This window comes from Myotis lucifugus, unplaced genomic scaffold (genome assembly GCF_000147115.1).
Source record: "Myotis lucifugus unplaced genomic scaffold, Myoluc2.0 scaffold_177, whole genome shotgun sequence".
In the NCBI taxonomy this organism is placed as follows: Eukaryota; Metazoa; Chordata; class Mammalia; order Chiroptera; family Vespertilionidae; genus Myotis; species Myotis lucifugus.
In genome coordinates this window covers 2,031,648-2,044,376 of record NW_005871225.1, presented here as the reverse complement: position 1 = coordinate 2,044,376, position 12,729 = coordinate 2,031,648, and the positions used below count along the sequence as shown (strand labels likewise).

The following is a 12,729-nucleotide window of genomic DNA, read 5'->3' as shown; positions in this document are numbered from 1 at the left end:
CTGGTTTTCCACTAATGTCCCTGTTCTGTTCCAGGATCCCATGCAGGATAGCACACTATATTTGAGGAATCCTGTCCCCTTATGTACCTTTTGGCTGGGATAATTTTTCAGTGTTTCTTATTTTTATGACCTTGACAGTTTTGAGGAGTACTGGTCAGTTTTGCAAACTATCTTTCAATTTGGTTTCACCTGCTGTTTTTCTCCTAATTACATTGGAAGGTTAAAGGATTTTAAGAATGGGAATGATAGATCAACCAAAGGACTTGTATGCATGCATATAAGCACAACCAATGGACACAAGACACTGGTGGGGTGGGATGAGGGCATGCGACAGGGGGTAGGGGAGGCTGAGGGAAGGTCAATGGGGGGAAAAGGAGATATATGTACTACTATGTGTACTGCTTTAAACAATAAAATAAAAATTAAAAAAAAGAATGGGAATGATGCTGATTGAGTTTTAACTTAGAAAGATGACTGTTATTGAGAGAAGACTAGAATGTTGTCTACTAATTTAGCGATGATAATTCCTGCAATATGAGACTAGAGGTGATTTCTAAACTTTCATCTTTGTAATTCTTTTATCTTGTTTCAGTACTTTATATGGAATGCAGGCCCTTTTATTTTTTAAAAACAAAAGAGTGATTTTTCTGTCAGAACTAAAACTGGCACTAAGTAAGTAATATGTCAACAGTGATTAATTCTGAGTGATTAGAATATGAATTATTCTCTTCTCTTGGATTTTTCTCAATCTTAAAAAATTCCAAAAGAAAAATAAAAAAAGAAGGGGAAATGCTGCTAGAAAATGAGAAGGAAAATAAGAAGAAGGGAAACAGGGGCAACAGACAGGGAACTATTGCAGTAAATATTTGATGTAAGAGAGATGCTGGAGGCCTGAACTCAGTGATGAAGGAATGAGAGAGATACTCAGTAAATGGAGGCCACAGGCCATGGTGACTGATTGGATGGAGGGCTCAGGAAGAAGGAAGAGTCTCTGGTTTCTGGCTTAGCAACTTCTGGTAATGTCATTCATACAACCGGTTTGAATGGTACAGCAGGTTTGAGGAGGAAGGAATTAAGTTAGTTGTAGATGCACAGGCAGTGGGATATTGCACCTGACACTATTTCCATTTATTTATTTCTAGCTTATGTTTTTAGATGCTATTCTTCTTTTTTTTTTAAATATAATTCTCTGGCATGTTATTCAGCATCTTTTAATAAAATTCTTATTTATGAATAAGAATACAGGTATTCTAAAATAATAATTGTTCAGCTTTTTCACAATGGGTTTGCTGCCAGAACACAGGTGTTGTGAAAACTACCAAACCCAAAATGAGAAAGGAAGACCCATAACAACATCGTCATCATTGGACACATAGATTCTAGCAAATCTACCACTACTGGCCAACTGGTCTACAAATATGGTGGGATCAACAAAAGAACCATGGAGAAATTTGAGAAGGAGGCTGCTGAGATGGGGAAGGCTCCTTCAAGTATGCCTGAATCTTGGATAAACTGAAAGCTGAATATGAGTGTGGTATCACCATTGATATCTCCCTGTGGAAATTCGAGACCAGCAGTATTATGTAACCATCATTGATGCCCCAGGACACACAGACTCCATCAAAAACACGAGTCCAGGCACATCTCAGGCTGACTGTGCTGTCCTGATTTTTGCTGCTGGTGTTGGTGAATTTGAAGCAGATATCTCCAAGAATGGACAGACCGTGAGCATGCCCTTCTGGCCTACACATTGAGTGTGAAACAGCTGATTGTTGGTGTTAACAAAATGGATTCCACTGAGCCACCCTATGGCCAAAAGATATAAGGAAATTGTTAAAGAAGTCAGCACCTACATTAAGAAAATTGGCTGCAACCCTGACACAGCAGCATTTATGCCAATTTCTGGTTGGCATGGTATCAACATGCTGGAGCCAAGTGCTAATATGCCTTGGTTCAAGGGATGGAAGGTCACCCGTAAAGATGGCAATGCCAGTGGAACCACGCTGCTTGAAGCTCTAGATTTTAGCCTGCCACCACCTCGTCCAACTGACAAGCCCCTGTGTCTGCTCCTCCAGGATGTCTACAAAATTGGTGATATTAGTTCTGTCCCTGTGGGCCGAGTGGAGACTGATGCTTTCAAACCCGGCACGGGGGTCACCTTTGCTCCAGTCAATGTTACAACTGAAGTAAAGTCTGTCGAAATGCACCATGAAGCTTTGAGTGAAGCTCTTCCTGAGGACAATGCGAGCTTCAATATCAAGAACATGTCTGTCAAAGATGTTCGCCGTGGCCATGTGGCTGGTGACAGCAAAAATGACCCACCAATGGAAACAGCTGGCTTCCAGCTCAGGTGTTTTCTGACCCATCCAGACCAAATCAGTGCTGGCTAAGCACCTGTGCTGGTTGTCACTCAGCTCACCTCGCTTACAAACTTGCTGAGCCGAAAGAGAAGATGGATCGTCATTCTGGGAAAAAGCTAGAAGATGGCCCCAAGTTTTTGGAATCTGGTGATGCCGCCATCGTTGACATGATTCCTGGCAAGCCCACGTGTGTTGAGAGCTTCTCTGACTACCCCCCTTTGGGCCATGTTGCTGTTCATGACAGGAGACAGACAGCTGCTGTGGGTGTCATCCAAGCAGTGGACAAGAAGGCAGCTGGAGCTGGCAAAGTCACCAGGTCTGTCCAGAAAGCTCAGAAGGCTAAACGGATATTTTCCCCAATACCTGCCACCCCAGTCTTAATCAGTGGTGGAAGAACAGTCTCAGAACTCTTTGTCTCAATTGGCCACCGAAGTTTAATAGTAAAAGACTGATTAATGATTATAAAACATTGTAAAACCTTCAGAGGGAAAGAATATTTTGTGAACCATTGGTTTTTTCTCTGTGTGAGGCAGTTTTTAAGTTATTTGTTTTTAAAATCAGTACTTTTCAATGGAGACAACTTGACCAAAAATCTGTCACAGAATTTTGAGACTCATTAAAACAAAGTTTAATGGGGGCAGGGGGGAGTAATTGTTCAGATTGTCCCCCTCTCTTTCTAGATTCATGACCATGACACATTAGTTAAAACTCAGAACCAACATCAGTACATTACTACTTACTAAACTTCAAATTTTATTTAGATTTGACTATTTCTTTTTACTAATATCATTTTCCTGCATTTTTTTCTGTTCCAGGATCCTGTCGGTTTCTCTATTTCTCATGAGAAAAGCAGAATGCAAAGATCTCACTCTACCTTTGCACTTCCCAGAAATATGAACTTAGGTCTAAATTAAACACTCTGAAGATGTTTCTTCATTCATAAAATCAGAATGATAATATCAGCTCTGCCTTATTCAGAATGTGTTTGTGTGAATCATAAATATAGACATGGGTACCGCCTTAGTCCATTCAGGCTGCTATCACAAAATGCCACAGACTGGGTGGCTTATAAACAACAGAAATTTATTTCTCAGAGTTTGGGAGGCTGGAAGTCCAAGATCAGGGTGTCAGCATGGTCGGGGGAGGCCCCTCTTCTAGGTCACAGACTTCTTGTTGTATCCTCACATAGAGGAAAGGGGCAAAGGTGCTCTGTGTGGCCTCTTTTATAAGGGCACTAATACCATTCATGAGGGCTCCATCCTCACAACCTCCAAAGGCCCTACCTCCTCATACCATCATTTTAGGGGTTAAGTTTCAATATGGTCATGTGCCAAATAATGACTTTTCGGTCAAAAAAGACTGTTTATTATGGCGGTCCCAAAAATTATAATGGAGTTGAATTTCCTGTAAGAAATGGAGAGTATGTTGTTCATGAAGAATTTTTTTTCTCTGATGGGAGCAGTATCTATGAGGCTTGGCCATAGATTCCCTCTCACTCACAACATCTCAATTTTGAGTGCACATATTACTTCCCAGTCAGCCTCTGACCTGTTCCAGCACAGAGGAGCCTGTCTCCCCAGCATTACATATTCAGAGGGCACTACTGCCATCCCAGATCTAGCTTGATGGTCTTCAGAGTGCATCGCTGTAAATTCTTGTTGAGGACCTAAGATCCTGTCCAAGAATACAGGTCCAAAGAAGCAGTGTTAACAAGCCTTAAATGACACTGCCACCTTAGTAAAAGCTTTCTGGGGCAGCGTGGAGCCAGCCTGTCCCTGTACTTTGGAAATATTTTCAGGTTGTAAAGATATAAAGCACAGATAAGTTTTATTTCTTCCACCAGCTCAATGCCAGAGAGAGCCCTTTGTGTCAGATAGGGACAGTGGAACCAAACACAGACTTCCAAATCAAAAACTGAGAATCTTCAGTTCCACGCCCTCTCCATGTTAAACATCCTCTTTTTTAATGAATTGCCACAAAGTTTATTAATCTAATCACTGCTCCAACATGCAATAGGCAAAAATCACACTGCCATGAAAATCCCCTATGTTGTCATAGCTGGGTGGCTCAGTTAGTTGGAGCATCATCCAGTGCATGAAAAGATTGCAGGTTCAATTCCTGGACAGGGCACCTACCTAGGTTGCAGACTCCATCCCCAGTCAGGATGTGTAAAGGAGGCAACCCGTCAATTTTTCTCTCACATCAATGTTTCTCTCTCTCTCTCTCTCTCTCCCCCCCCCCCAATAAAAACATATCCTCAGGTGAGGATTATTTAAAATTCCTTCATCTCTCCATCTTGATTTCTTATTCTTCCTATCCTCAGGCCACTTTTCACTCCCTCCTGACAGTCTCTAGTATGGTGATCTACACCTGGGTAAGCCAGTTTCTTCTAGATATTTCCAGTCAATCCAGTCCATAGCCCTGTCCATGGAGCAGCATCGAAAGCTCAGTGTTCTATTTCTGACCCTGTCAGAAGGTAGCAGGAGATGGCAGGTGGGACAGTATTTATAAAGTCTACAGTACTGTACAGGCCTTCACATTCACTCACTGCTCACTCACTGACTCACTTCCAGTCCTGCAAATTTCACTCATGGTAAGTGCCCTGTACAGGTGTACCATTTTTTTATCTTTTATACCATATTTTTACAGTATCTTTTCTATGTTTGGATATGTTCAGATAACAAATATTTACCATTGTGTTACAATTGCCTACAGTGTTCAGTACAGTCATATGCTGTACACGTTTGTAGTTAAGAAGCAATAGGCTATACCATCTACGTTTGTGTAAGCGCTACCTGTGATGTTCACACAATGACAAAATGGAATTTCTGAGAACGTATCCCCACTGTTAAGTGATGCATGATTGTATGTGAATTTGGGCGGACACATTCAGAGCATAGCAGATTCCCTGATGCACATTAAATGTCTAAAGCTGCACAGGCATAGGCATACTATTTTGTGAGTTAATGCTGACTATAATTTACTGCTAATAGGAATAGAACTAAGATGTGGGTAACTGACAAGATCAGATCAACAAAACATGTATGTACTGTTGGCTTAGAAATGTATTTCTGAAGCGTGTTGATATTTTAATATGGATGTTTCTAATATTCTGGCAATTTTGTTCAAACAAAATACTGATGCCAAACTGAAGATCCAATCCAAAGGGTGCTAAAATGTCTACTCTCCTCTCTGAGCCCGGTCAGTTCCTCTCTGCAAACCAGTTCATCCTGGGGATGAAGAGCCCGATCTTTACTGTCACTCACCACCAAGCAAACCTACCTTTTCTCCAGTGCTCCCTCAGATGGCTTCAATATGTGGGCTTCGTAAAAACCACTTAGTGAGATGCAAAGTAATAAAGGAGCAGCGTGAAAGGTTTACAAAACTTTTATCTACTTAAACACACCCCTGAAAAACAAATCAAGCAAAGTTTTACACCAGCTGTTAACAGATGTGACAGCAAGATGTGCTTACAGCAGTGACGTGGGATATCCATCAGAAGAAAGCCATTTACTATCTGCAGTTAACTACTCTATCAGCCTCCTTGCCAGCTGCCCTCTCTCAGCCTTGGACAGTTGCTCTTAGATGCCTCTATGGCAAATGAAACAACAATATCTAATATTTCAAGCTAAACTAATAGCCTGTCTCTAGCGAGGGTATAAAATTCATGCCACTCGGTTTATGTTCTGAGTCCATTTGAGGATTCTTTTGTTCTATTTCTTTACTTTGCCTTTGCTTCATTTTTCTTTGCTTCATTTTTCTTCTTTTTTAAATTTTTATCTTTTTCTTTTGAGAGAAAGAGAGAGAGAGAGAGAGAGAGAGATTTGTTTTTCCACTTACTTATGCATTCATTGGTTGATTCTTCTCTGTGCCCTGACAGGGGATCAAAACTGCAACCTTGGTTAACCAACTAAGGACCCAGCCAGGGCTGTCTCATTTTTCTTATACCTAATTTTTACTTATTTCGATCTTGTAATATATGTGCCTTCATAAAGTACCTTCGTAAACTACTTTTTTATGATATGCATCTTTGCAAACTATCTTCATAATTCCTTTTAGGAACAAGATAAATAAATAAATAAATAAATAAATAAATAAATAAACAAACAAACAAACAACTTGCTTCTCCGTTCTCTTTTCAAGATTCAGCATTCATCTTCCCCAACACATGAGCGCCACATAGATTTTTCAGCTTCCTCTCTGCCTACCCTACCCCTCCAAATATTGTATATGCAATTCCCTATCTTAGTACTATCTCCCTTTCACTGTCGCAAATGTTATCTTGTTTAATCATCCTCCTCCCAACCCCTGCTCAGAAAAGTTAAATTATTTGTCTAAGTACATTCAGAGTCTGTATTTGAACTCTAGTCTAATTGATTCAAAATCTTATGGTCTTGCCACCATTCCACCCAACTCTCTGATGTCTGTAGGTTTGGCATTTAACAGGATTAAAACACCACTGAGCCTTCACCACCATATTTCCATTGCCACATTAGCTGGTATAAGCTTGGGCAACACCTCTTCAGCATGGCTCCTTGTCTCCATAAATCTTCTGACTCCAATTTTAAACTTTGTCCCATTATAGGCAGAATAAACATTTTGCCAAAATAAAATTTATCCTTGACATTCTGTGGAATATTCCATTCCCATTATCAGGATATTTTCTAACTTACCACTATCAGTTTAAACATAAAGAATGATTATCAAATTTTTTTACTCTAAACCTCAACTCTCAATTCTTTCCTGAGTTTTCAGATCTCTGTCACATATCCTCTAATTACTAGTTTCATTCTTATTCTAAACTCCAGATCCTACTCCCTAAAATTGATCTCCCTTCAACTATTCTATGTCTATCAGTGGAGTAATATCTCCCTCAACTCCCCAGGGATAAACATCTTAGAGTCTTAGTTTATGTAGAGAAAATGGAATTATAACGTTTAACAGTGACTCCTGCTTCAGAACATGTTTTCTCCGGGCTGGAGCAGCTTAGTTGGTTGAAGCGTGGTCCATGCACCAAAGGGATGCCGTTTAGATTCCCTGTCAGGGCAGGTACCTGGGTTGTGGGTTCAATCCCTGGTCAGGGCACATGAGGAAGGCAACTGGTTAACATCTCTCTCTAAGCATGTCCTCAGGTAAAGATTTTAAAAACTTTTTTTAAACAAACATGTTTTAGACTAGTCACTTCAGCCACCTTCCTCCACATTAGTAAAAAGTTGACAATATTCATAACTTTATGAATATTATCATAAAAAAGAATGGAGTACTGATACATACAACAAGGTGGGATGCACCTTGAAAACATTATGCTAAATGAAAGAAGCCAGACACAAAATGTCACAAATTATATGATCTCATTTTATAACATTTCTAGAATCAATAAATCCACAGACTGGTGGTTGTCAGAGGCAGGAAAAAAGGGGGAGGAACTGCTTTTAATAGGTAAGGAGTTTTATTTTGGAATGATGGGAATGTTTTAGAACCAACCAGATAGAGGTGATAGTTGTACAACATTGTGCATGTACTAAAAGCCACTGAATTGTTCACTTTAAAATGGTTAATTTTATGCTATGTGAATTTCACCTCAATAAATTACTTTTTTAAAAAACAGACTTCTAACAAATCTATCAGCTTTCAATATCTCTCTATTGCATTCCAATCTATCCCTTGCTGGCAGATTTATCTTCCTGGTATAACACTTTCACTAGGAATCCACTATGGTTTCCCTTTTTTTATCAAGGTTAAACTAATCTGCCTTCAATGATCAGGGTCCTCAAACTTATTTTCCATAAATACTACTACACATTAATGCTTGTCTCCTCAACAAATTTCAGATATGGCCCCTCAGGCTCATTTCTCAGGCCAGGAGTCTTAATGTCCACCTAAAATTATCTAATGACCATCTTTAAGCTTCCTTCATCTTGTTCTAGCTTCTCTATGCATCACTAATATCTCTCTTCTTTGAACTCTTTACCCATTTCAGACAGTTCTAAAGAATATAGTACTTTCATTTGATATGTAAAGTTCAAATTACCTAACCAGTTCATAAGTTCCTTTCAGGCAAAATATCATGTCAGAGACATCATTGATTCTCACACTGTCTACTTCACTTTTGGGAATATAAGAATAACTTAATAAATGCTTCATTGATTACTCATTAACTACTACTCGGGAAATTCAATCATCTGTTTCTCCCACTCCTGCTAAGCTATAGTATACCCTTTGTTTGGGAAAATCCCCAACCTACTCTGTGAAGACTCTTTCACTTCCTTCATTTAGCAAATAATAGTTTCTCTAATTTAGGGGAAATTGACTATATGCCATCGAACAAAGAATCGCCATTAATACACACAGTCCCAGGAGTTATGGGGTACAATAACCATGGCAATTTACATTAGACATCTTTTCTTCATAGGGAATTCCTGAAGCCACTTTTTAAATATTTTTCTGTAGAAAGAACAGCTAGTCATAAGTGGAAAGACAGACATCTACGGAACCAATGCTTAGGAAACACACTTCAATATATGCCCCTCAATTTGTTAAAAAAAAACAAACAAAACAAAAAATAAATCATTTTTGAAAACACTAAATCGTTTGTCCAACCGACTAGTCTTTTATAGCCCTGTTCACTCTCCTTTGTCCCATATATTTATCATGTGGCATAATGGGAAAAGCATTACTATGCTAAAACATTTTTAAGAGGTTATGGTTGGGTAAAAAGGGGGACATATGGAAATCAGTTAAAACACAAGTTCAAATCATGAAGCTGGAGTAAGGAAAGTAATTTTGCCTCTAAACTAGGGACATCTCAGTGATTAATTTTTAATAAGCCCAATGAGAATAAAGACAAGGATAAAAGGTCTTCCAGTTTAAAGTAGCTTTCTTTTCTGAGAAGCAAGAGTGCTATGCTATATAACAAAGCTGTAGAGGTGAAGTGGGAGTGGGAGCAAATTATAAACATATCAACACCCAATAGACATAGCTCCAAACACAGAGGAAATCTGATAAGACAAATCAGCATAATAAAGAGATCCCAATTATTTCTAATAACAGAGATTTGCAGTTTTCATGATATCACAATGACATCATTGTGCTTACATAATACATGCTGGTAAAGTCCATAAACTATGTTGTTTTATACATTTATATGTGTATTTTTTCATGATTAAAGTTCTTTTCTACTGTATTTTTTATGTCATATTTTCATGAGCAATTCCAGCTTGGCTTCAGAAGAACATTTTTTCACCCACATGGGAAACCTTGCCAAACCTCCAAGGTTTTGCAATATTCTTTTGTAGTATTCATTCTATCAGAGAATCAAGAAAATATTAATTTTTTTCTAAAGAGAGAAGCATGCTTCCCTGCCAAACACCCAAGTATGATATAATATTAACACATTCAGTATGTTATCCAAAGACTTCAGTGGAGATACCATGGTAGCTGTTAGCTTCAATGAGAGGTGTATGTGTGGAATTAAGGAGCTGAATGTGGCTCAGAGCCCTTAAGCCTTTTCATGAACAAATACATAATTTAAGATCCTTGCTATCTTTTTTCCTAGCCAGTTCATATGATCAATCACTTCATTTTTCACAACCCCAGGACTCCTAAGATGCAATGCTTCTTAGATATCCTGCAGTGGGACCTTTTATTCAACACAGAATATCTTTACCATGAAAAACCATACAGGTTTGAAAGCAGAGATGACCTGTTCTCAATTCAGGACATTAGCCCCAGGAACTACAAAGTGTCTTTATTTCTTGAGGTTTAAATACATTTAAAAGCCACCATGGCAGCAGTTTGAAGGAGAAGAAAGAGGAGAAAATAAAGAGGACTGTGGGAGAAAGAGAAGAAAAAAATCAGAGAAGAAAGAATTTAGTCTCTAGGACACATGGAGGCTTGAGATAGCACACCCAAGTTATGTTTCTCTCTAAAACTCCTGGGTAGAATTGCATTTATGGAAATCCTGACTCGGATGCACCCTCTTGGAAAGCCAAAGTAACTTAAAATTTAGAATTGTTTAAGTTTTAAATACCAGCAACATCAAACCAACTAGAAACTAGAAAAAAAAAGGAAAAATAAAAATGAGATTCATTGGAGAAAACCACAACCAACACCATCTGCAACGCAACTTAAACTCACCAAGGAAAGGATTATTCTCCCACAGTTTAGACTAACAAAGCCACATTCTAAAAGTTTCCCAGTCCTTTAATTAAAAGAAGCCCACTTGGATGATAGAAGTATGCCTATTCATAATGAGTCATCCCATGGCATATAATTTTAAGCCTGTAACTCATTATCAAGTTAAATCATATAGAATCTGGAATGCAATGATAGATGCTAAGGCTGGCAAAGGAATGAGGCCTCGCACTAGTAACTAGTAACTGTGTGTGGGGGGAGGGGGGAGTGGTGTCCTCACCCCAACCAAGAAATGAATATGCAGTATTGACAAATGAGGCCATATGAAGCATTCATTTTCTGAGGTTCCTTGTTCAGTCAAGACACAGTGGTTATTTGATCAAGCCATAATAGGTATTCCTGTTTTCCAATAAGGAAATCAAGATGAATAATGAAATTTTTCTCAAGACCACACATAGAAACATGCAGTTTCCCTATAAAAACTGAGCTCAGTCTTGGATAGGAAAAAAATCACCCATTCATTGCAACACTTCTAGTGAACACATTCCACCAATTAGAGAATTAAGCAAGTATTGTCCATCCAGCCAGTAAGTAACCTAGGCCTACATGTTCATAGGGAAACCTTTCTCAAAAATGGAAGAGTGGGGAAGTTACTGAGTAGAGCATCAATGCTCCAGACTGGTAGTGCTAGACATGAAACTCCTTGTATAAGAATCAGTGGGGGAAATGGTGATAGAAGGAGACTTGACTTGGGGTGGTGAACACACAATACAATATACAGATGGTTATTACAGAATTGTACACCTGAAACCTATATAATTTTATTAACCAATGTCACCCCAATAAATTCAATGTAAGAATACTTTTTAAAAAAAGGAATCAGTGGGGAAACCTAAAAGCAATACAATGACCTCTCTTCATAACAACCAGTATACTTTGAATTACTGCTTGACTGTCAATCACTTAAGAGTTACACATTGTCCCAGGAAGGGATAGGATAGTGAGCATGACCAAGGGTAGACCAGCATCCTTCTTCATATAAAAATGGAGCCCAACCTGATACTATTTTATTTTATTTTTATTTGTTTGAACATAAGAAATGTGTTTTATTTAATACTTCTCAGTAGTCGATAAATTTATAAAATAACACTCTGGAGAGATGATAAATTCTACTTGGTAGATGAGGGGAAAAAAGATAAATTACTTGTCTTTGGTTATAATGTGAATCAATAGCAAACTCCTTGCCAATAAAATAGTATAAGTAGTTTTCATTCCACTCTTTTCGATGTCAAAATCATGGTCGTAATCTCTTAGCTATTAGGGTCAAACATATTGCTATAATAGTAGTTGCCTATAAAGTCAGTTTCCACAGTTCAGATTTTTATAAAGTACTCCATGGTTATAACATGAAGGTAAATAGAAAGACAATATGTAAAGAATATACTAACCTCCACTTTAGGAGGCAGTTGGATAACCATTAACAAATATCTGTTGATTTGAATTCAAGATGGTGGATTTACACCAGTAAAAGTTGCTAAACAGATGTTCAGATGTGAGCTCAAAACAATAAAAAGAATTAGGGGGAAGATAAAGAGCATTAATGAATACAAGACTTTAACAGATTTCTAAGAGACAGCAGAAGTGGCAATGCTAACCAATAAAACTAATTGGTTTCTTAAAGATGTTTAAGAATATGTTAAAATCATAAAATAAGAACAGGGTACTATGGAAAGTGAGAACTAAAAATATGACAAAGATCTAAGAAGTTAAAATATAATCATTACCCTTATGATTCAGCAATTCCACTCATAGAATATATCTAAAAGAGGTGAAAATATATGTTTGCACCAAAATTTGTACTTGAAAGTTCATAGCAGTAATACTTTTTAAAAATAATGTAAACAAGTCAAATGTCCATCATCTGATGAATGGATAAACAAAATGTGATATGTCCAAGCAGTAGAATATTATTCAGCCAGAAATAGAAAGGAAGCACTGATATATGCTACTATGTGAATCAACCTTGAAAACATTATGCTAGGTGAAAGAAGCCAGATACAAAAAGCCATATAATGTACGATTCCATTTATATGAAATATGTAGAAAGAGACATCCATAGAGACAGAAAGCAGATAAGTGTGTGCCAGGAGCTGAGGAAAGGGGGAAATATGAAGTGACCACTAATGGGTACAGAGTTTCCTTTGAGGATGATGTAAATATTATAAAATTCCATAAT

General features: G+C 38.0%; 1 pseudogene; it reads left to right on the top strand.

Moving 5' to 3' along the window:
* Positions 1–2,812, top strand: part of LOC102425885 — a 93,740-nt pseudogene extending 90,928 nt beyond the window's left edge.
* Positions 2,813–12,729: the final 9,917 nt, after the last annotated feature.